We start from the raw sequence: 22,114 nt of genomic DNA, 5'->3' as shown, positions 1-22,114 counted from the left end.
CCACAACTAAGAGTTTGCACACCACAACTCAAGATTCTGTATCCTGAAACTAAGAGATTCCGCATACCACAACTAAAGAACAGCATGTTGCAATGAAGATTGAAGACCCCACATGCCACAATTAAGGCCCAGTGCAGCCTTCTTAAATATTTAAAAATAAATATTAAACAAATACTAAATTTTATTAAATTAAATGTTAAAATGTATTTAATTAAATAAATAATAACGAAACATTAAAAAAAGAGTACTTCCCTGACCTCCCTCTGTCACCTTCTGCTTTATTCTTCTTCCTTCAATACTAGCTGGCATTACAACATGCCATTATATATATTTTTTCATAATTTTATTTATTCATTTTCGGCTGTGTTGGATCTTCGTGCTTGGGTTGGGTCTTTGTTGCTGTGTGGGCTTTGTTCCAGTTGTGGAGAGCTGGGGTTACTCTCTAGTTGTGGTGTGTGGGCTTCTCAGGTTGTGGTGGCTTCTCTTGTTGTGGGGCATGGCTCTAGGGCTCGCGGGCTTCGGCAGTTGTTGTACGTGGGTTTAGTAGTTGCCACTCTCAGGCTCTAGAGTAGTTGATCTGCGGCATGTGGGATCCTCCCGGTCCAGGGATCGAACCCATGTCTCCCACACGGGCAGAACATGCCATCATATATGGATTTGTTTCTTTGTCTGATGCTGCTCACCAGAAGATAGTCCCTGTGAAATCAGGAAGTATGTCTCAGGTGTCTAAATGATAAACACTAGGAGGAAACTTAAGCAGGAGAGGAGGATTGGGAGCTTTGGAGAGGGGCTTGTTTAAAAAGAAGGCTTTTCTGGTGGCTCAGATGGTAAAGAATCCTCCTGCAATGCAAGAGAACTGGGTTCGATCCCTGGGTCAGGAAGATCCCCTGGAGAAGGGAATGGCACCCCACTCCAGTATTCTTGCCTGGAGAATCCCATGGACAGAGGCAGGCTACAGCCCACAGGGTTGCAAAAAGTCGGACACGACTGAAGTGACTTAGCACACACAAGGAAGATAACATTTTATCAGACATGTAAAAGATGAGGCAACAAGTTATGGCCATTTGGGGAAAAGCATTCCAGGTAAAGGGAACGGTCAGTGCAAAGGTCCTGAGGCAGCATCATGGATGTATTTGAGGAGGTCAGTGTGGTGGAGCAGAGTTCAAGAGGGGGAGACTCACCAGGATGGTCTTCCCAGGCTCTTTTCCTCCCCTGCTGCTGTCCCTCTTGCTTTTCTTGCCTCTTCAACATTGTCTAGCAAAATGGATTGTTCTGGCATGGCAGGTGCAATGACAATGATGATTCCTGCAAACCAGATTCTGGGTAAGGTTCTAATGAACAGGGAACCATGGTGCAGACAGTGAGTAGCCATATTTTGGGGTACGGGGATGTCAATCCTGCACCCCCCATTCCATCACTGGTATGAATGTCTCCTGTGAGTAGTGGAAATTACAGTCAAAGCAAGGAGTCAACTGGGTCTTGTGGGATGGTACAGGGAAGGCTCCAGAATCAGATGGAGATGGGCTTAAATGTGAATTGCTTCCCATTGATGACTCTGGGCTGGTGAGGTACCTCTCTGAGCCTTAGTTTCCTCATCTGTGCCTGAGTTTTCTCATCTGTATAGTGGGAATGGTAGCAGTCCCAGTCTTACCAGGTTCTTGGGAGGCTCAGTGAAATACCATGAACAGTTGATGCTTATAACACTGTACCAGACACTGCCTGATCTATGCACATTAATTCGTGTAATTCTCTCAGTCATCCTGCGAGGGAGGGTCTGTTACTGTTCCCCATTTTACAGATTAGGAAGCACGTTGAATCACTTGCTCAAGATTACTGTTCCAAAGCATGTTCTTAAGTCCGATTTGTTTTTAAGTCCGACAAAGTTAGCCTAGGTACCTAACTAACACAATCAGTTGTAGACAACGTACTGTAATGTTTCTAATACTTTTCACACAAAGAATAGGTACATTAAAAACAAACACAAAAAATAAAGAAAACAGAGGGGTGGGATGGGGTGGGAGGTGGGAAGGAAGTTGAAGAGGGAGGGGACGTATGTACACCTATGGCTGATTCATGTTGATGTAGGGCAGAAATCAACACAATATTGTAAAGCAATTATCCTCCAATTAAAAATAAATAAAATTTTTTAAAAAGAAAAATATATTTAAAATGATTCACTTATTTTTGGCTGTGCTGGACTTTTGTTGCTGTGTGTGGGCTTTCTTTAGTTTCAATAAGCGAGGGCTACTCTCCTTTGTGGTGAGAATCAGTAGTTATGTCATTGGGGCTTGGTTGCTCCACAGCATTTGGGATCTTCCCAGACCAGGGATTGAACCGGTGTCCCCTGCATTGGCAGGCAGATTCTTAACCTCTGGACCACCAGCGAAGTCTAGCATTTTTAATTTTACAGCACAGGACCTTGAAAAGTATGGCAGTACAACAGCTGGCACACACATTCGCATCTTTGAAAGTTCAAACCTAAAGGTTCGTATGTAGAGGACTTACTGTATTCCTTCTTCCTTTGCTTGTTTGTTTTCTGAGTCCCTAAATCTTGCACAGAAGGGTTTTAAGGGTATTAATACCAGTCAGGGTAGTGAGTTGCCTATGTCCTTCAGAGCTTCCAGACAGGACACTCAGAGACACGCTCCAGAGCTGGGGTGCCAGGGAGCTCTGTCCCCTGTCCCAGGCAGGAAGCCACCCTCTGAGTGAGGAGCTGCCCCCAGATGCCAGTTCCAGAACCTGCCCACCTGCTGCAGTGCACCCAGCTCAGTGGCCAGACCCTCTCTCTATCCTGTGAACTCTGTTCTGAATTCTAATGCTACCTATGGATTGCTGGAACTGGGAACCACACAGACCCCTCACCGCAAGGGAGTCTGGGAAGCATGTGCATGCGTGCATGCTAAGCTGCTTCAGTTGTGTCCAACTCTTTGCGACCCTGTGGACTGTGGCCCGCCAAGCTTCTCTGTCCATGGGATTCTCCAGGCAGAAATACTGGGGTAGGTTGCTACACCCTCCTCCAGAGGATCTTTTGGACCCAGGGATTGAACCCACCTCTCTTACATCTTCTGCATTGGCAGTTGGGTTCTTTACTACTAGCATTGCCTGGGAAGCCCCTGGAAAGCATACTTGTTGGCTTATGCCATCCAGAAGGCATGCCAGGAGGAGGGAGGGATGAACCCTGCCCTGCCAGGAAGCTCCATGTGAACTGGATCCTGGGGCCATTCTATTAAATGTTTGTTGAGTGACTTAATGAGGTGTCAGAGTTGGAAGTTGAACCCAGAATGTCTGATTCAAAACCGTGGATCCTTTCCATCTCAACTTGCTCTAGCTTGTTACATGGACCCTCCTTTGGGATTGTAGAACTCTGTACCCTTTGCACAAACAGTGCTGGGCCTTCCGTGCTGGGCCCTCCTGAGGGTGCTGAGAGGCCTGGAGGGCCTTTCTCAATCAGTTGGACCCATCACATTGATATTTTCAAAATGAGAATTTTTATTGATTTTGTTGGGTAAAAGCCAGAGGGGACACAGGAGGGACACACAAGATGGTGAGCATCGCCAGCTGTGGACAGGCCTCTGGTTCTGACCTTGCCTCAACCAGGGGCCTGTGCTCTGGGCCCATATGTGGGGCTGTTCAGGCCAGGGCTGCGCTAAGAACCACGTGTGGTAACCGCTGCAATGTGGATTCTTATACTGTCCGGACATCCGTGCTGCCGCCACCCTGGGAAGGCTGGGGCTTTTGCTTGGCTTCCCAGGCCCAACCAGGAGGTCAGGCCACCCAGGGGCTAATTCCTAACATTCTCTGGGAGGCTGAAAAACAGCAAATGTGGTGCAAAGATGCCGGAAAGGAGACCTCCTGAATCTCAAGAAAAAAAATCCAGAAGCGCACACAGGGATGTCCAAAACCAGATGTCCAAACTGAAAAAAAAAAAAAAAAAAAAAAAGGAAAAAAAAAAAAAAGAAAGAACTTTCATTATGCAACTTTAAACAGTCCACAGGGAATGTGGTCAAAGCAAATTGCCCCCCCACTCCCATCCCCCCCGCCTCTGAACCCCAGTTCCTAGGCACCCCTCCTGCACCCAGAGGCAACTCCTGTGTCCTGTTAACCACTATCTCTCATGTGTCCTGTTAACCACTGCAAGCTCCTAGGACATCCCCCCATCCTCACTGCCCACTCATTCATTCTTCTCCTGGCCTTACTCTTGTTCCTTAAATATTTCGGGCACATTCCCACCCTAGGGCCTCTGCACTCCTGCTTTTACCCAGATACTGCATGCATGGTTCCCTCCCTCACATCTATGGTGTCTTCCTTTCCTGATTTACTTTTTCTCAGAGCACTTACCACCTGTCAATACAGCATATGATACATTTATTTAGTTTTCCCTATGGATCTGCACCTTCAGAATGTCAGCTTCAGGAGGGCAGGGACTTTGCTGTTTTGGTCACTTTGCCGAATTCCCTGAGCCTAGCTGACATGGTGCCCAGCACACAGTAGGTACTCCTGAATTTATAAATACCCTTCTGGAAGTAGCCAAGCACAGATGAGCACGTGGCTGCACAGTTGATTCCCCTTGCTCTTCTGTGCACAAAAGGGACCCCGCTGCACGCCCAGGTCTGCACCTGCTTTTGTGCTAAACAATGTATCTTGGAGTTCTGCCCCCAACAGAACGTACAGCCTGTTCTGTGCTCATCCACGGCTGCCGACTGTTCCATTGGAAGAATGCCCAAGCTCCACACGGCCTGCCCCACTGACGTCCACTCAGGCAGCTCGCCCTGGGGCCACCGTGAGCAAGGCTGGGGGGACCTTCGTCCTCCTTGGATGTCTCTGTTCTTACCCCACTGGCTCCTGAGAGCAAAGATGCAAGCAGATGGGCAGCAAACACCCCAGAAATGCAGCCCTGGGAGAAAGGGAGTTGTTTATCTTCAGAGGTAATCAGGCCTATCAGACAGGGGCTTGATCTCATTCCCTGCTTCCTTCTTTCTGAAATGCACACAGTGTCATAAATAAAAGCGCAGACATCAGAGGAAGCCAGGGGTGACACGGCAGTTTCTTGCAGCAAAGGCGGGGGAGGGTGGCCAGGGGCCCTGGGTGACATTCTCAGTGATATTTTTGTCAGACTGTGAGATTGGAGAGGAACTCTGGACTCCCTTGTGCAGGAGAGGATGGGGATTTGGGGAAATCCGCTCCCTTCCAAAATCCTCTGTGTCCTGAAATTTAACTTTCCTATGAGCACCAGGGCATTTTCTCTTCCCTTTAAAGGGCTCTTAGCACACAGGCGGTGACATAACTTTGTATTTTGAATGTCGACTCCCTGCCTGATGCCAGTTCCTGAGGGTTCGGCTTGATCTCCTTTGCTCTTCCCTCTCACAGTGCCTGGCATATAGGAAGCACTTACTAAAATACACGTTGAGGGACTTCCTGGTGGACCACTGGCTAAGACTCTGAGCTCCCAATGCAGGGGGCCTGAGTTCAATCCCTGGTCAGGGAACTAAGATCCTGCAAGCTGCAACCAAGATCCACTGTAGTCAAATAAATAAATACATATTTAAAACAAAATAAAATACATCCTGAATGACCAAAGCTGGGATGCATGCATTGAAACCAGGCTTTCCCTCTTCCTACCCACACCGGCTCACTGGGAAAGACTCTGATCTTGGGAAAGACTGAAGGCAAAAAGAGAAGGGGGCGGCAGAGGATGAGATGGTTAGATAGCATCACCGACTCGATGGACATGAGTTTGAGCAAACTTCAGAGATAGTGGAGGACAGAGGAGCCTGGCGGGCTACAGTGCATGGGGTCACAAAGAGTCGGACACGACTTAGCGCCTCAACAACGACCCACACTTATGGAAGAGGGTCTCCTGTTACCTTAGGAAGCTTCTATTTCCTGCCCCTACTTGGCCCCTCAACTTGGGGTGGGAAGCACAGGTCACTGAGTAGAAAACCGGCCTGGGGAGTTAAGGTTTTGCCGGGTCACAAACAAGCTGGCCCTTGCCAGCTGTGGCCCACCCAGGCATTTGGTATTTGGCTTGGCCGTGCTTATGCTTTAACCAGGGTGACTGTGAGTGCCTCAGGACAGGCGTGGGGGTATGCCTGCAGGCCCCACCCACCCCATTACTCACCTCTCCTCCAGTCACAGGCCTGCTGGTCTTGCCAGGCCCTGCGGACTTTTATGTTAGCCCTCTCTCCCTTTTATTTATTTATTTATCATTATTATTATTTTTTTTGGGCAGTGCTGTGCAGTTTGTGGGATCGGACCCAGGACCACCACAGCAGTGAACGTACCGAGCCCCAACCACTGGACCACTGGAGAATTCCCACCCTCCCCATTTTGTGTGTGTGTTAATCGCTCAGTTGTGTCCTACTCTTTGCAATGCCCGCTAGGCTCCTCTGTCCATGGAATTCTCCAGGCAAGACTACTGCATTTTAAGGCACAACAAAAGTATGAAAAGGGTGTGTAAGATCTCCTATGTGTACGCTGTTCTGATGTGTACAGGAGGCTTGCCCCTGTGATGCTCATCTGGGCATCATTTGAGTTGTCACTGACAGAGGTCCCGACAATGAGGGGTTCCCTTCGTGGGTACTCAGATGGCCAGCCTGGGGAGCTTTTGGGGCCACTGGAGTCAAGGAGGCTTAGGGCTGGGAATTCCCTGGTGGTCCAGTGATTAGGAGCCAGTACTTTTACTGCTGGGAGCAAGGGTTCAATCCCTGGCCAGGAAAATAAGATCTTGCAGGCTGCAAAGTGAGGCCAAAAATAAAATAAAATAAAAAGCAATAGAAACTTAAAGAAAAGAAAAAAAAAAGGCGGCTCAAGGCACCATGCCCTGCAGCCTTCAATCTGACCCTCTAAATGCCTGGTTTCCCCAGGCTTGCCTAGGGGGGCATATTTTCAGGGCAGACCCACTTGGAGTGGCTGGAAGTTTGATCTGACACTGCGGTTGCCCATATGGACTCAGTGACCCTGAATGGGATATCTTTAGGTGTCAGTCCCTGGGTGCTGTTCAGGGAGGCCCCCAACCAACCCACCATTCACCACCCACCTAGAGGATGAGATAGACAGAGGGAAGTAAAGATTCAACTCTGAAATCTCCCAGAGGAGTGAGTATTAGAAAACAGGCCAGCCATGCCCAATTGCTTCTAGATTCTCCAGGGCCATGTCTGACACCCAGCCATTTTCCTCTGGGTTGTATTCATTTATTCATTCGTTCCTTCATTCTCGGTACACTTTAACTTAGTACCTATTATGTGCTGGGGGTACTGCAGTGAGAAGACAGATGAGGTCTCTGCTCTCATGGAGTGAACAGTCTGATGATAAGACAATATATAAGTGACATGTTCAGGATAATTTTAGGTGGTGAAAAAAGGTAAGGAAAAGGAATGGGGGGGGGTAGGTTAGTGAGTGCCTCGGGAGTTTTAGATTGAGGGTCAGTGAGGGCCTCTCTCAGAGAAGGCAGTGGCACCCCACTCCAGTACTCTTGCCTGGAAAATCCCATGGACTGAGGAGCCTGGTGGGTTGCAGTCCATGGGGTCGCTAAGAGTCGGACACGACTGAGCGACTTCACTTTCACTTTTCACTTTCATGCATTGGAGAAGGAAATGGCAACCCCCCCAATGTTCTTGCCTGGAGAATCCCAGGGACAGAGGAGCCTGGTGGGCTGCCATCTATGGGGTCGCACAGAGTCGGACACGACTGAAGCGACTTAGCAGCAGCAGCAGCAGCAGCAGAGGGCCTCTCTAGGGAGGCGGTATTAACCTGGAACTTGAAGTTAAATTCCTGTGTCGGGCAGAGGGAAAAGCGAGTGCGAAGGTCCTGAGTCAGGGGTGAGCTGAATAGTTTGCCAGGTATTTAGGAGGGAAATGTTGAAGAATTGGGAAGGGAACAGCGGGATCCAAGCCTAAGGCAGAATTTGGTTCCTTTGGGGCCAGAGCTCCCTCGATGCATATAACATTCCTTCACCTGTTCTAATCTGGCCCGGGTCACTTACTGGATGTCCTTACCATGTCCTCCGGTGACTCCTCTACTCAGTCTCAGTCCCCCAACCCATGAAATGGGTATATGGAAAGTCTTTCCCTCACGAAGGCTTAATGAACTGTTTGGGAAGCTCTTAGTTAACCCTCATTCCCACAGGGTGTAGGGGCCCTCCAGAGAGACTGTTTGGGGGCCAGAGTGTTTGGCGGTTTTTCAAAGCTGCTATTCTTGTTAGTTACAAGTGGATCCCTGGGGCTGCTCCTGAGTCCAGTGGTGAAACATACAGAACACAGAGTAGCAATCAGGGCAGGGATGAAATCTGTGGTGGGCTGGATGTAGAGGTCTCTTTCAGCTCATTTCTGCAGAGCCTGGGTTCAGAGCACCCATCCGGAATCGCTAGCTGAGTGAGTCCAGCTACTTAGGTTCTTCATCTCTCAGGGCCTCAGTTTCCCCATCTGTATCGTGGGACCCATCTCAGGAGCCCCCGACCCCCCATCTGAGGATTTCGGGGGGGAATTCGTGAACTCTGAGAACAAGCAGTTGTGTTGCTCCCTGTTGTCCATGAGGATGGGATTAATAATCATGAGAGACAGGAGTGGGCAAGAAGGAGGCCAGGTCTTCTGTAGAAAAATGCTGCCCCTTCTAGGGGTCTGGGCATTTCCATCTGTAACTTGGTAGGTCCAGAGGGTAGAGGATGGTTGAGTCTCTGCTTGACCCTTTGAGGGGTTTCCAAGTGACACCCCCCACCTCTGAACATTACAAAGCTGATAGTCCCCCTGCCTGCCTGACCCTCTTATTCCCCCAGATTCAGTCAAAGCCCAATGGCAACACTTGGGAGGCAGAAGCTGGGAGAAGGAACCCCTGAATTTACCCCCAGCACCCTCCTCCCCACCCCTGGGTGCCAAATCCCAGAACCAAATCTCATTGAATTGCAAATCCCAGAGAGTGTTCCCAGGTGACGTGTGGGTGGGGGTGGGGGTTTCCGAGTCTGCCTGGTGCGGTGGCACCCCCCCACCCCAGTTCCTGTCCTTCATCCCCTCCTCCAGGCCCCATCTGAAGGGCTAGTCCTTCCTTCCCTAGGTCTGGCTCTTGGCCTGTGGATTCTCGTGGTCTGGCTGGGCGCCTCTGGAGCTGGTGGGGCCAGGGTGGGAAGGGAGGGGACATTCATTGACCTGAGACCCCCTACTTCTGTTCCATCCCTCAGCCCCTCCACAGACACTTCCCTTTTTCCAGATTTTGTCAGTCTCAGGTGCTCCCCACCCCACCTTCCCCAGAAAAAAAAAAAAAAGAGCCCGAGCAGCCTGAGGGGGCCACGAGGGGCACGTTGCTACTAGGGAGGCCGAGAACCCCTGCAGGAGCGCTGGAGGCGGAGGCCCGCCCTGCCCCTGGAAACCGCATGGCCGCCTCCCCACCGCAGCCATTCCCCACTCCCCCTGGGGGTTCTCAGATGTTGGCAGATGGCAGAACTGAATCTGCTGAGACGTCGCTCCAAAAAAGGAAAGTTGAACCGAAAAAAAAAAAAAAAAATTCAAACTCTCTTACATCTTAGGGGAAAGCAGAGGAGGAGGGAGGGTCCCGGTCTGGGGCTCCCGGAGCCCTCTGCTGTTTAAAAAGATCTCCCCGGCTTTGAGAAAGCAGCCTGGGAGGGGCAGGAGGAGGGGGTAAATGAGGACACATGGGTTGTCAGGGCTGCCTGTGGGGTTCCTGTTGGAGCGGTGAGCGCTTGCGTGTGCGCGGGCGAGTGTCCACATGTGTGCCCGTCCGTGACCCTGCCCGCTCGTGCCCACCACACACTTGCAGCATCGTGTACCTGCGTTTGTGTCCCTGTAAGTCCCGAATTGGGAGTTCTTGCAACACATTGCGTCCCTACCTGGGAAAGATCAGAGAGCAGATAGAAATCCTCGCCCTCTAGAAACGGACATTCTAGTGCGTGTGTGTGTGTGTCCGCCCGCGTGCGTGAACTCCTGCCTGTGTCGGGGTTTGTTTATCTGCGGGTGACCTTATGTCTTAGGAGTCTATGTCCCAGGCTACGTTCACGTCTGCGAGGTTGGGGGTGGGGGGTGGTTGCGAGTTTTCCCTCGTGCCCACCTGGGTTAGCTCTCCTTTCTGAGGCCCAGTGTGTGAAGGTCCACTGGTGAGAGTCTTGCGCCCTACTGCGTGCGAGACCCTCCAGAGCGAACTCCACCGCTTGTGTCCCCTCGCATCTGTGTGGGTCCCTTAAAGGTCCTGTGTGTGGCCCTCCTCGTATGCCCCCTCCCCATCCACTGGTCACTCCAGAGTTAGAGTGATAATTTAATAGCTGAAACGCGATTATACTTCGAGTGAAGTATCTGGGGCTGGGGAAGAGGAGGGCGCACGGCCCACTGGAGGAGGAGGGGGCGGGATGGGGAGGCGCTTTCCCCCTCCTTCCTCCTTCAGGGAGCTGCTAAAAAGAAACTCGGCGTCGCGCCCAAGCGTGTGTGTGTCTGTGTGGCAGCGTGTGCACGCGCGAGTGGGTGCGCGCAGGCTCGGGGGAGGCAACGTGGGCCCTTTAAGGAGCCCGAGGGGGCCGGGCCGGGGCGCGTCGGTGCGGGCGGGGAGCCAGGAGCCGGGAGGCCGAGCCACCGCCTCCCGGGCTCCCGCCCCGCCCCCTCCTCCCCCTCCCGCCGCCGCCGCCGCCACCGCCGCCACCGCCGCCGCCGCCGGGGAGCGGAGCCGCGGGCAGGCCGGGCCGCATCGGAGCCCCGTGTCCGCCCGCGCCCCGCCCGAGCCGTGCGCCCGCGCCCTGCGCCCCCGCGATGCGCGCCAAGTTGCGGCTCGGGGACCGGGGGCTAGCGCCCTAGGAGGCGGCGGCGGGAGGATCGCGCCCCGGCTGGAGGCCGGGCCTGCTGCGCGCCCCCAGCCCGATCTGCACCGCCACTTGCCTGAGCGCCCGGGCGGCCCGAGCGCGCCCCAAGCTCGGGCGCCGCCACCGCCACCTCCGCGAGGTGAGTTGGGGCTGGGGGTCCCCGCGGAGGGCCGGGGTGAGGCGCTGGGCGCGCTTCCGGGGAAATCGGGGAAGATCCGTCGGCGCACGCGGCGGAGTTGGCGGGGCCCCTGCACTCCCGAGTTGGCGCTCTCGGGGGGTGGCCTGCTGGGGAGCGAGGCGCCCCATAGACACTGCGGCCCGCGTGCGTGGGGGTGCCGGGGAACTTAGGGGAACTCCAGCTCCCCTGCGAGGGGACGGGAAGGAGGGAAGAGGCGTTGGGGGGAGGGCGGGCGAGGGGGTGTCCTGGAACTGCGCAGGACAGCCCCCCACCGTGTGCCACAGCCCTGGGGGCATGGCCGCCATGCGCCTCCCTCCTCTCCAAGCAGCCCTGGACTTGGGGGGTGACACTGCGCCTTATTTTCCAGCGGGCAGTGCGGCTCGGGGGTGCCCCTGGAGATGGCACCCTCGGCTCCCCGGCCTGGCTGCTGTGGAAGGCGCCTGGGAGGGGTTCCCGCCACGGGGGACGGGGGGCCGCTGGCGTGGTCGCTCCTGGGCGAGGGGTCGGAGGGCTCTGGGTCGGGGTCCCCGAGGAGAGGCGCCCCTTGCTCCCCCCTCCCCCTTGGGCCGGTGTTCCTGGTGTCTGGGCCTGCCTCCCGCGGCTGGTGACGCCTCATGGGGCCGCCTCCTGGTCCCTCCCCCGGGCTGTGCGGATACTTGGGATGCCACTAGTTTGGGAAGTTGGAATTCAGAACTGATCCCACTTGGGCTGGACCCGGAGGCCCCCGGTCCTAGTGCTGGGGGAGCACCCCCGGAGACTTGGCGGGGAGTTGGGGGGAGACCCGTGGAGCGCGCCTTCCCCACCCCGGACGCTTGCAGGAAAGAGCCCGAGGGAGCGAGAGAGGTCTAGGCGGGCGGGCGGGCGGGCGAGACACGCTATACCTGTGAGCTGCTGTCGCCCGGGCCCAATTAACGTAGGGCGCCCGGCGTTATTTTTACATTGTAGGTTTATTTTTTTGGAAGCGAGGGCCCTCCAGCCGCCTGTCGCGCGCTCCGGCTCTCTGAGGGTCTGGTGCAGGCAGCGGAGGCGGATCTGTGCTGTCGGCTCAGCCTCCTCGCTTCCTCCTCCTCCTCCTCCCCCCCTGTTGGTGAGAACTGGTTTTATTATGATTTTTTTTTTTTTTTCCTTTTGCAGATTTGGAGGAAGGCTGTGAGGGAGGCAGGGAGGAGGGATGGGGAGAGGAGCCCTGCGGGCTGGCTGGATGAGGGAGTTCTGGGCTTGTTGGGGGTTGTGTTATCCGTGGCCTTGACTTTGCCCTTTTTGAACCAGATCTGGGTCCCCGCCGTTGCTTTGATAGAAGGGGTTCTCCGGGCCTGGAGTGAGCTGGGAGGACGTCCCGGGCATTGTTATGTACCTCGTGGTGGGTGGTCTTTTTTTTTTTTTTTGGATTGAGGTGTAGGGGGAAAGCCCTCTGAGAAAGTGAGAGACCTTGAACCCGGGGAGCTGAACCATTCACAGCCGGCTCGTGCAACGTATCGCCTTTGGTGGGAATCACACTTTTGCCACTATTGGCAGTGTGACTCTGGACAAATTACTCAACCTCCCTGTGCCTCAGGCTTCTCATCTGCAAAGTGGGATGATAATAATAATACCGAGTTTAGAGGGTTGTTGTGAGACCCAAGGGTGGGAATACATAGAAGGTGCTTGTATATGTATCACCAGTTACTGTTGTTATTATTATTATTCCTGAGTTCTAAAACTTGGTCTTTACTGCAATGGCCTGGAAATTTGATGAGAAGGGGCGGCCATGCATTTTGCCAGGAGGTGTGGTGAAGGGAGGGGGCCTTCTTTGCAACACACCCCCCAACCCCTTGACTTTTCCCCGTGAGGACAGAGAAGGGCAGGTGGTGCCTTCAGCCCACTGAACAGATGCGCAGACTGAGTCCGGCTGTGGGATTGGCGCTGGGGCCGGCCGCCGGCGGTGAGCCTGGGAATCGCAGGCGGCGGTGGCGGCGGCTGCCAGGGCGTCCCGGGCTCTGTCTGGCTTCCTCGCGCCGGCTGCCTTGTCTTTGCTTGGAAATTTACCACCGCCGCCGCCGGGTGCCCAGGGAGTCTGCGGTGCCCAGACGTGGGGGCGGGTACCCAGCGGGCCCCAGCCCCTGCCTCTTCCCACCGAGCTATTTACGCTTGCTCTGGGATCAATACTATTGATAAAGCCATGTAAATGGTAATATGGCTGTCAGGGCCTGGTGAGGGATGGACACCCCCTCGTGGGGCAGCGCGCGCCCTCCCTCCTTCCTTCCGCGAGGGTTTGGCTACGTGGGAAGGATTTTATTTGGCATAATCCGTTCTTTTTTCCCCAATTAATAATACTCATACCACCTCCTAAAGATTTCTGAGGGCTCTGCAAACACGAATTTAGCTGCATGAAAGGCCCGAGCAGGGAAGGCTTGATTGTTCTCCGGGCATGGGGGTTGGGGGGATTGGCCGGGCTCACACTGGCCCGCTGGCTGGCGTTGGAAGGAGGCCCCAGGAGTCCTGGCCCCCAGCATCTTGCCATTCAGTCTGGATGGAGGCTGCCTGGCCTGGATCCTCTCTGACTAGAGGTGATGGTACTCCCAACCCGGCAGTGGGTGGAAAAGTTGGTTCACTCTGAGATTTTTTTTTTTTTTTTTTGCGGGGCAGAGGGGTGGGGGGAAGTGCTGCTAGGCATAACCCAGCTGGAGGGGTCTCCCTTCTGGAAGAAGCAGAGATGCTCCTGCAAGAGACCTGGAGCTCTCACCCCATCCTTCCAACAGCTCTCTGAACCGTAAATCCCCCACATCAAATGCTGCCTCTGACAATAGGGGGCTGAGAGCTTTTATTTGTGTGTGTTTTTCCCTCCTCCTCTATTTCCTCTTCATCTTTCTAATGCCAACAGCAGCCTCCCCAGGTGATACCTTCAAGACCAGACTCCCTGCCAGGGAAACAGCTTGGAGGAACTGGTCCTTCCTGCCCTGGGCGCCCAGGGAAGGGGGCCAGGAGGGGACGGGAGCCTGGGTTGCCTGCTTGGGGAGGGCCAGGCTGCCCAGGGTCAGGCCAGGGGAGTCTTCTTAAAAGACTTGTTCCATGAGTGGGTATGCAGAGTCCCCCAAGGAAGTGATGCTTAGAAAAGATCATCTGGCATTTTTGGAGGATCTTTGGAGGTGGGGAAGGGACTTTACAACCTGTCAAGTGAAGTTTTGGTTTAGGAGCTGAAAAATACTAAATATGATGCAGTAATCCAATAATAACAGCCAACATATATAAAGTGCTTACTCTGTGCCAGGTCCACCTTCATCAGGAATCTGTTTACTATTCATTATTGCGCTGTGAGGTCAGGGCTCATATCATCCCATTTTATGGATGGCGAAATGAAGCACAGAGAGGTTAGGTGACTTGCCCAAGGTCACACAGTTTGGATATGGAGCTAAGAATTAAGACCTGGGATTACTCATGGTCGCCTTGGTGCAGCAAGAATGAACATACTGCAGACCTGCTCAGTGGAGCTGCCATAAAAGACAGGAAGAAAGAAATGATGTTTCTTATTTGAGCAGCACCTATAGATCTTTGCCCTACGGGGCTGGAGACTGAGAACTTGTTCTCCCCAGGATTCGGGGAGGGGGGACAGTGCCAGAAGCAGGTCTGAAGTTCCTTTGAAGTCTCATTTTATCTTAAACATTCATGCAAATTTGGCATTCGCTGTAGCGACAGGGCTGTGTTTATTTTGAAATGAAAACATGGTTTTGAATTATTTAGCATGGCGTATTATGGGACTCCAGAAAACTGCATCAGATGAGCTCCTGCTTGCTGGCGGGCAGCCCTGGGGTTCTTTGTAGCTGCAGACCTTGGGAAGTCCTGCGGCGGATGACAGCTTTTTCCGGTTTTACAGATGAGGGCGCGGGTCAGAGGTGCCAGGCTGGCCCCAAGGTCATATGGTGGTGTGCCTTTCTTATGATGATCAAAATCATCATCACTGTCTTTCTTTTAGTCGAAAGTGAGGCTTTTCTGCCTGGGCACTTCCCCACCACCACGCCCAGGGGGAGGGAACTTGGGAACTTTCGGTTCATAGATCCGTAAAGAATCATCCTAAACCAACAGCAGAGGACTGTCTGGGAGTGTTTTGTCTGAGATTCGCACCACTGATCATTGCAAAGTTCCAGGGAGTTGCCGCCCCGGCTTAGCCATGTGCAAGCAGAGTGCCCTGGGACTGATTCCTGCCCCCCTGAGAGTCTGGGTGCCATGGTCTGTACAATGGGCATATTACCCACTAGGGCCGTGGGGTAGGAGGAGAGGATTAAAGGGCAGAAAGCTAGAGCGTTGGATTTAATGTTCAGCTCTGCAGTTTCAAGTTGTGTGATTCTGGATGGGTTATTTAACTTCTCTGCGCCTCAGTTTGCTCATCTCTAAAATAGGGATGATGATGATTCTACTTCTGGTTTTATTGTTAGGAGGACTCTGTGGATGTCATGATATATCACAGGAGCTGTTGTTATTTTGCCCCTCCCCGCTGCTCCCACCGTTGGAGAGGGGAGACTTTGCGCCTGTAGAATTTTTGTTCAACCTGGGTCCTCACTGACGGGCTGGTTGGATGCAAGCTATTCTTTCTAAAAGGCTGCTAGGAAGGACCTTATGGAATAATCTCTTCACCTGAACCCCGTGCCTGGGCTGGTTACTCTCTGGAGGCAGCAGGCTCCTCTCCTGTCCGACTGGTTGGTGATTCCCAGATCTGCCCAGGAGACCTGGGCCCTTGAAGGCCAAGGTTTTCTGTTCTGCTTTTAATTCCCTAGCACCTGCTGGAAACTGAAGTTGGAGGGCTTAGGCGGCCTGGAAAGTGGGGGGAAGACTGATGGGGAAGACACAGGGAGCCTCCTGGGGGAGGGCTGAGCTTCCCCTTACCCCTGGGGCTGGGGGGTGGTTCTCGAAAGGGCTCCTTTGAATCAGACCTGGCTCAAATCCTGCTCCCCTCCATTAAAAGCCTTTCAGCCTCAGTTTTCTTATCCTTAAATGGGGGAGTGGGGTATGCAAAATAACACCCCTGGGAAGACCATCTAGGGCTGCACTGTCCCGGCGCTCCTGGTATTGGTGGGGAACATTCTGGACCTTTGCTGTCCCCTAACCATGAGGTGGGCTTCCCTGGTAGCTCAGACGGTAAAGAATCTGCCTGCAATGCAGGAGACCCGGGTTCGATCCCTGGGTCGGGAAGATCCCCTGGAGAAGGGAATGACACCCCACTCCAGTATTCTTGCCTGGAGAATCCCATGAACAGAGAAGTCTGCCGGGCTACAGCCCATGGGGTCACCAAGAGTCGAACGCGACTGAACGACTAAGTGCACACATATATATGTGCAACCACTAGGTATGTGTGGCTTTTGAGCGCTTGAAATGTGGCTAGTGCCGACTGAACTGGTAATTTTATTTCATGTTAATTAACTTACATTTAAAAAGCCACATGTGGCTGTGTCTAATGGCTGCCCTGATCAGAAGGCCCAAGACTGGATGATGAAACAAGATTCGGCATATGGGAGCCAGGCCTGACTCTCAGCAGCTGATTTTTTTCCTTCTTTCGTGTGTTTTTTCTCTGCCTGGAGCCACCGGAGCCTTGTCATCTTGGAGGGAGACTCCACATTCTGTGATCCTGTTTCCCAGCAAAGCCTGAGGCTCTCCCGGGTGCTGGCCTGGACTCCACAGCCCTCTGTCTACTTTCCCTTGCCCACCTCTCTCATGTCCCCACCCTCTCCTGCCCTACCAGCCTCTGTGGCAGCTCTGTCTGTGGCAGCACAGACCTTTCTGTGATGGTGCGAATGTTCCAGACCTGCCCTTAACTGCTCTCCACAGGTGGCACTGAGCACCTCAAGGGAGGCTAATGCAACCCAGGATCGGACTGTTATTTGCTACTTGATTTTTAATAACATTTAAAATGTGATTTTCCCGTGGCTCAGCAGTAAAGAATCTGCCTGCCAATTGAGGAGACATGGGTTCGATCCCTGGGTCGGGAAGTTACCCTGGAGAAGGAAATGGCAACCCACTCCCGTATTCTTGACTGAAAAATCCCATAGACAGAGTAGCCTGGTGGGCTACAGTCCGGAGGGCCTGTAGAGTCAAACATGACTGAACGACTGAGCACGCACACATAAAAGATGACTAGTGGGCTTTGTTCCTCTTGGGCAGCTTGACGGTAGAGCCTTGCCTTCTCTGTTTTTTTTTTGTCTTGTGGCTTGTGGGATCTTAGTTCTCCAACCAGGGATTGAACCCGCGCCCCTTGCGGTGGAAGCACAGAGTTTTAACCACCTGACCGCCAGGGAAGTTCCCCTTCTTTCTTGACTCAGGGCCAAATGCCAGAATTCAGGCCACTGGCTGGACGTTATTACCCTTTCTGGTCCTACCAGGCCAGCATCCCTGAGACTGGGGAGCTGGCTCAAGTGTCCCCTACTTGCTCCCCTGACTGTCCTTTCTGCAGCATGGGAGGTAGCCCCAGGTCTGTGCAAAGTGTGGGCGGCTCCCACTGGGGGCTGAGTTGAGGTTCAGGAGTCTTGGACTCAGGCTCAGAAGAATCTCAGGTTTGTAGAGATGATGGTCCAAAACCTGCCTTGACTGTGTCCACACCTGCAGATACGTTGAGCAGGCCTGCTTCCCACAGGGGCTGTCGTGGTCTGTACTTTTTTCCTGCTATGAATTAACACATTATGGATGTCTTTCCATGTTGATAACAACTAGATTAACTTTGGGAGAGCAGACAGCATTGCTTTTTATTTGTCATTTGAAAAATACAGAAAACCTCCAAAATGATACACTCCTAGGGCTTCCCTGGTGGCTAAAGCGGTAAAGAATTCGCCTGCCAATGCAGGAGACACAGGCTTGATGCCTGGGTCGGGAACATCCTCTGGAGAAGGAATTGGCAACCCACTCCAGTATTCTTGCCTGGAGAATCCCATGGACAGAGGAGCCTGGTGGGCTACAGTCTATGGGGTCACAAAAGAGTGACTAAGCAATGACAGTATACTCCAACCCTGCCATTTGCTTTGGGCTTTATAAAAACTTATTTTAATAAAAGAAGAAGCATGGGCCTGTTAAAAAAATTAAAACAGAACACAGGAGGTGTCGAGGGAAGTCTCCTTCCTGTTCTTGGCCTTCTGTTTGTGTCCCCCGAGGCAGATCCACATGGGTACGGTTTCCTCTCAGAGATACTCGGGCCATATGTCCGCCTCACAGGGACATAGATGTGTGTGTTCCCTTTAAAAACAAGCACACACATGGTATCACACCATATTTATGTCTTAGTTTCCTCCTTTAAATTATAATACATCTTGATTTATTCTGAAATATATAGAGAGCTGGGGTTCACAAAGTACGGCCCGCAGGCCAAATCCAGCCCACCTCCTGTTTTTTATATGCCCAAGCTGAGAATGGTTTTTACGTTTTTTTGATGGTTGGGAAAAAAAAAAAGAATATTTTGTGACATGTGAAAGTAAGTGAAATTCAAATTTCAGCATTCGCTGTCAAGTTTATCAGAATGCAGCTCTTCCTGGTGGCTCAGGTGGAAAAGAATCTGCCTACAACGTGGGAGGCCAGAGTTCGATCCCTGGGTAGGGAAGATTCTCCTGGAGTAGGGAATGGCTACCCACTCCGGTATCTTGCCTAGAGAATCCCATAGATAGAGAAGCCTGGCAGGCTACAGTCTATGGGGTTGCAAAGAGTTGGACATGACTGAGTGACTAACACATGCTCATTCATTCGTGTATAGTCTGTGGTCATTTTCAGGGTCAGTCAGTTCAGTTCAGTTACTCAGTCGTGTCCGACTCTTTGTGACCCCATGAATTGCAGCACTCCAGGCCTCCCTGTCCATCACCAACTCCCAGAGTTCACTCAAACTCGCGTCCATCGAGTCGATGATGCCATCCAGCCATCTCATCCTCTGTCGTCCCCTTTTCCTCCTGCCCCCAATCCCTCCCAGCATCAGAATCTTTTCCAATGAGTCAACTCTTCGCATGAGGTGGCCAAAGTACTGGAGTTTCAGCTTTAGCATCATTCCTTCCAAAGAACACCCTGGACTGATCTCCTTTAGAATGGACTGGTTGGATCTCCTTGCAGTCCAAGGGACTCTCAAGAGTCTTCTCCAATACCACAGTTCAAAAGCATCAATTTCTTCATTTTCAGGGTACAGCTGCAAAATTGAGGAGTTATGACAGAGGCCGGAAGGCTGACAAAAGATGGAATATTGGTTCTCTTGCCCTTTATGTTTGCCGACCCCTGATAGAGAGCTGCCATGCTCTTTTTAACTTCAGCATAATCTTCCAGGGTCATGTCAGAGAAACGGGGGCCCCTAAGAGGGTTGTGAGTTTAAGGGTCACACCAAGTGGGCCCGAAAACCCCTTGTTCTAGAGACTTCTCTGATGGTCCTGTGGTTAAGAATCCTGCCTTAGAATGCTGGGGATGTGGGTTCGATCCCTGGTCAGGGAACTAAGATCCTGCATGCCATGGAGCAACTAAGCCCACGTGCCACAACTGCTGAGCCCACGCCACAGCTAGAGAATCCGTGCACGGCAACAAAAGATCCCACGTGTTGCAACAAAGACCTGACACAGCCAAATAAGTAAATATTAAAAACAAAACAAAAACAACAAACTACCCTTATTCTTGCCTGGTTCGCTGTTCTCGCTGTTATGCTGATGCTATTGTTGAGTGCAATAGGAAAGTGGGGATGGTCAAGGCAGCTGACCTTTGGCATGGATTTTTGGGTTCTTAGATGATGTTTGAGGCTATAATCTCTTCTGTCCAGGGCTGAAGGATTGCTATAACACCTGGTGCTATATAGTTTTCACACTTGTTGCAAAGTCACTTAGAACCCATCTTGTTTCCCTCTTTGCTTTGGCCACTAGGAAGCTCAGAGCCAAATTTTGCTGCCTGTCTTCAGCAGTCTAATCTGGTTTGTGTTTGGGATTCTATCCTGATTTCAGATTGGTTCATCCCTGAATTTTCTTCTTGGGCTTGCTCTCTGAATTTTATCATATCATATGCATTCCTAAAAGTTGTCTCAGTTCTTGAAGGGTGAGCTGGAGCAGACAGGAGCAAAGAAAAGGGGAAAGCACTTGCAAGATGTTTCCATGTTTGTTCCTCCTGAGTGCCTGTGGGGGTGGGGGTGGGGTGGGTGATTTCCTAATGGATAATTCTAGGGGAAGCCTAGACCTGGCCCCATGGAGTGTCTTAACAAAGGTCATACCCTGGGCAAGAACCTGGGTCATTGGGTGTCCATCTTGGGTTGGGGCTTTGGCTTCCCAGGTGACTCTAGTGGTAAAGAATTAGCCTGTCAGTGCTAGAGACACAGGGAAGCTGGGTTCGATCCTTGGGTCTGGAAGATCCCTTGGAGTAAGGTATGGCAACCCACTCCAGTGTTCTTGTCTGGAGAATCCCGTAGACAGAGGAGCCTGGTGGGCTACGGTCCATAGTGCTGCACAGAATCAGACACGACTGAAGCGACTTAGCACACACTTACGTCTTGGGTTGGACTCAGGAAGATGACAGTCAGTAACCTGGAAGGTGAAATATCCCTTTCGGAGGCCCTGGGGCCCTTGTGAACCACTTGGCCTGAAGGAAGGCCCTGGAATCGGATAGGTGACACTTAGCACTCCTCGGTGGAGTGTCACTTCCGTCTGTTCTGTAGCCAGGGCCCAGGGATTTTGGAATTGTTGCCGTGGCAATGCTGAAGGTGTGTCGACACTTAGGGGCCTCTGGGCTCTTGTTCCAACCTTGGCGCTTTGCTGATGCTTTTGGATATTTCTGCTTCCTTCTGTTGACCCTGGGATATTTCTCTGAGCTGGAAAGGAAGTAAGGGGAGAAAAGTAAGCCACAGGTAGAATCAGATGAGACCACAGCCAGCTGCCCACCGGAGTGCACGTGTGGGTATATTTCCCAGGGACCCGCGGGGCTGACTCTCTGCCTCCTGTCTCCTGGGCTTGGCTTGGTTTTCGGTGACTTGTGTTTGGGTTTTAGGGCTTGTGAACGGGAGCTCGAATGAGCCACGGGGCAGAGTCCAGTGCAACCTCGGACAAGTAATGGAGCCTCTGCATGAAGTGCCTTAGTTTACTCACCAGGGAAAATGGGGTTATGAATGCACACAACCTCAGGGTGTGGTGAGGCAAAGGGAGCTAAGGGGCCATTGGAGGCTTGAGTTAGTCCAGCAGGCCCTATCCTTGCCCCTCACTTTCCTGTCTGCAGCTCATAAACCCAGGGAGCCCACTCTGGGACCAGGCAGGCTGATCCAGCCTCCTTTACATTGTTCACAGATGTCCTAAAGGGGCTTCAGAACTGTGTCCCAAAAATGGACCTACGGTTCCCCTTTGCCCTCAGACTCCCAGCCTGAGCTTGCTCCCGGAGTGTGGGGCCAGGCCAGAGACCTGGGGGTCACCCTCTCACCCGCCCAGTGCCCGCAGAAGCCTCCATTTGTCCTGCCCCCACAGTCTGTCCTGTGTAAGCAGCTGCGGGGTGGGGCCACTGGGGCAGTGCCCTGACCTTACTCAGAGCCCCGTGAGCCCGCAGGGCTTCCCAGCACTGCTTGCCTGAAATCCAGGCCCTTCTCACTGCCTTGGAGGCCTATCTCCCCAGCTGCCCGCTGACTTCTGACCTCCCCGTGGCTGGCCACCCCTGCAATTAACTGTGTGCTGTGTTGGAGTCGTGGGGCACTTCTAGCCAGGCAGGTCTGGAGGGATGAGTGGCAGGGGAGTGAATTTTTCTTTGTGGCCTGGGGGTTCCTCTCTGGGAGATGCTGGCAGTCAGAAGTCCCTGAGGCCAGGCCCAGAGGTGCACATGGTGGGGACCCCATGAGGAGGGGGGTGCCTCGAGGGCCCCTGCTTGTCCTCAGGCTGAACTCCGGTGCCTGCCACAGACCCTCTGGGAGCATCGCCCAGCGCTGCGGTGCTGTCTCCGTGGCCATGGCAACCGCCTGGCACCGGGGCCCTGCTCGTTAGGCTAACGAGGCAAGCCTGCCGGGCCGAGGTGGGGGGCCGGGGATGTGCTGCCCCGGGGCTTGGCGGGACTTGTCTGCCAGGCCACCAGGCCAGGAGTGGAGCAGGCCCTGGAAGATGCTGCAGAGCCCAGTGGGATCAGGGGTCCTCCAGGGTCCTGGGGGCTCAGGCTTGGTTGGCAGGGTGGGGTTCTGGTGGGAATTATGTGTGGTGGTAACTCCTGTG

The 22,114-nt window shown here is 53.0% G+C and overlaps 1 protein-coding gene across 17 annotated transcripts in view; it reads left to right on the top strand.

Moving 5' to 3' along the window:
* Positions 1–10,638: 10,638 nt before the first annotated feature.
* Positions 10,639–22,114, top strand: part of NCOR2 (nuclear receptor corepressor 2) — a 238,145-nt gene continuing 226,669 nt past the window's right edge. For 11 of the 17 annotated variants that reach the window (XM_045163104.1, XM_025267798.3, XM_025267796.3 and 8 more), the window contains exon 1: positions 10,639–10,931. The gene's annotated coding sequence lies outside the window, so the exon portion shown is untranslated. The remainder of the gene's footprint in view (positions 10,932–22,114) is intronic. The other 6 variants (XM_045163114.1, XM_045163112.1, XM_045163111.1 and 3 more) reach the window with 2 other exon arrangements.

Source organism: Bubalus bubalis, chromosome 17 (assembly GCF_019923935.1).
Source record: "Bubalus bubalis isolate 160015118507 breed Murrah chromosome 17, NDDB_SH_1, whole genome shotgun sequence".
Lineage (NCBI taxonomy): Eukaryota > Metazoa > Chordata > Mammalia > Artiodactyla > Bovidae > Bubalus > Bubalus bubalis.
Note: the sequence above shows the minus strand (reverse complement) of the source record. Positions and strands in the feature narration are given on the sequence as shown.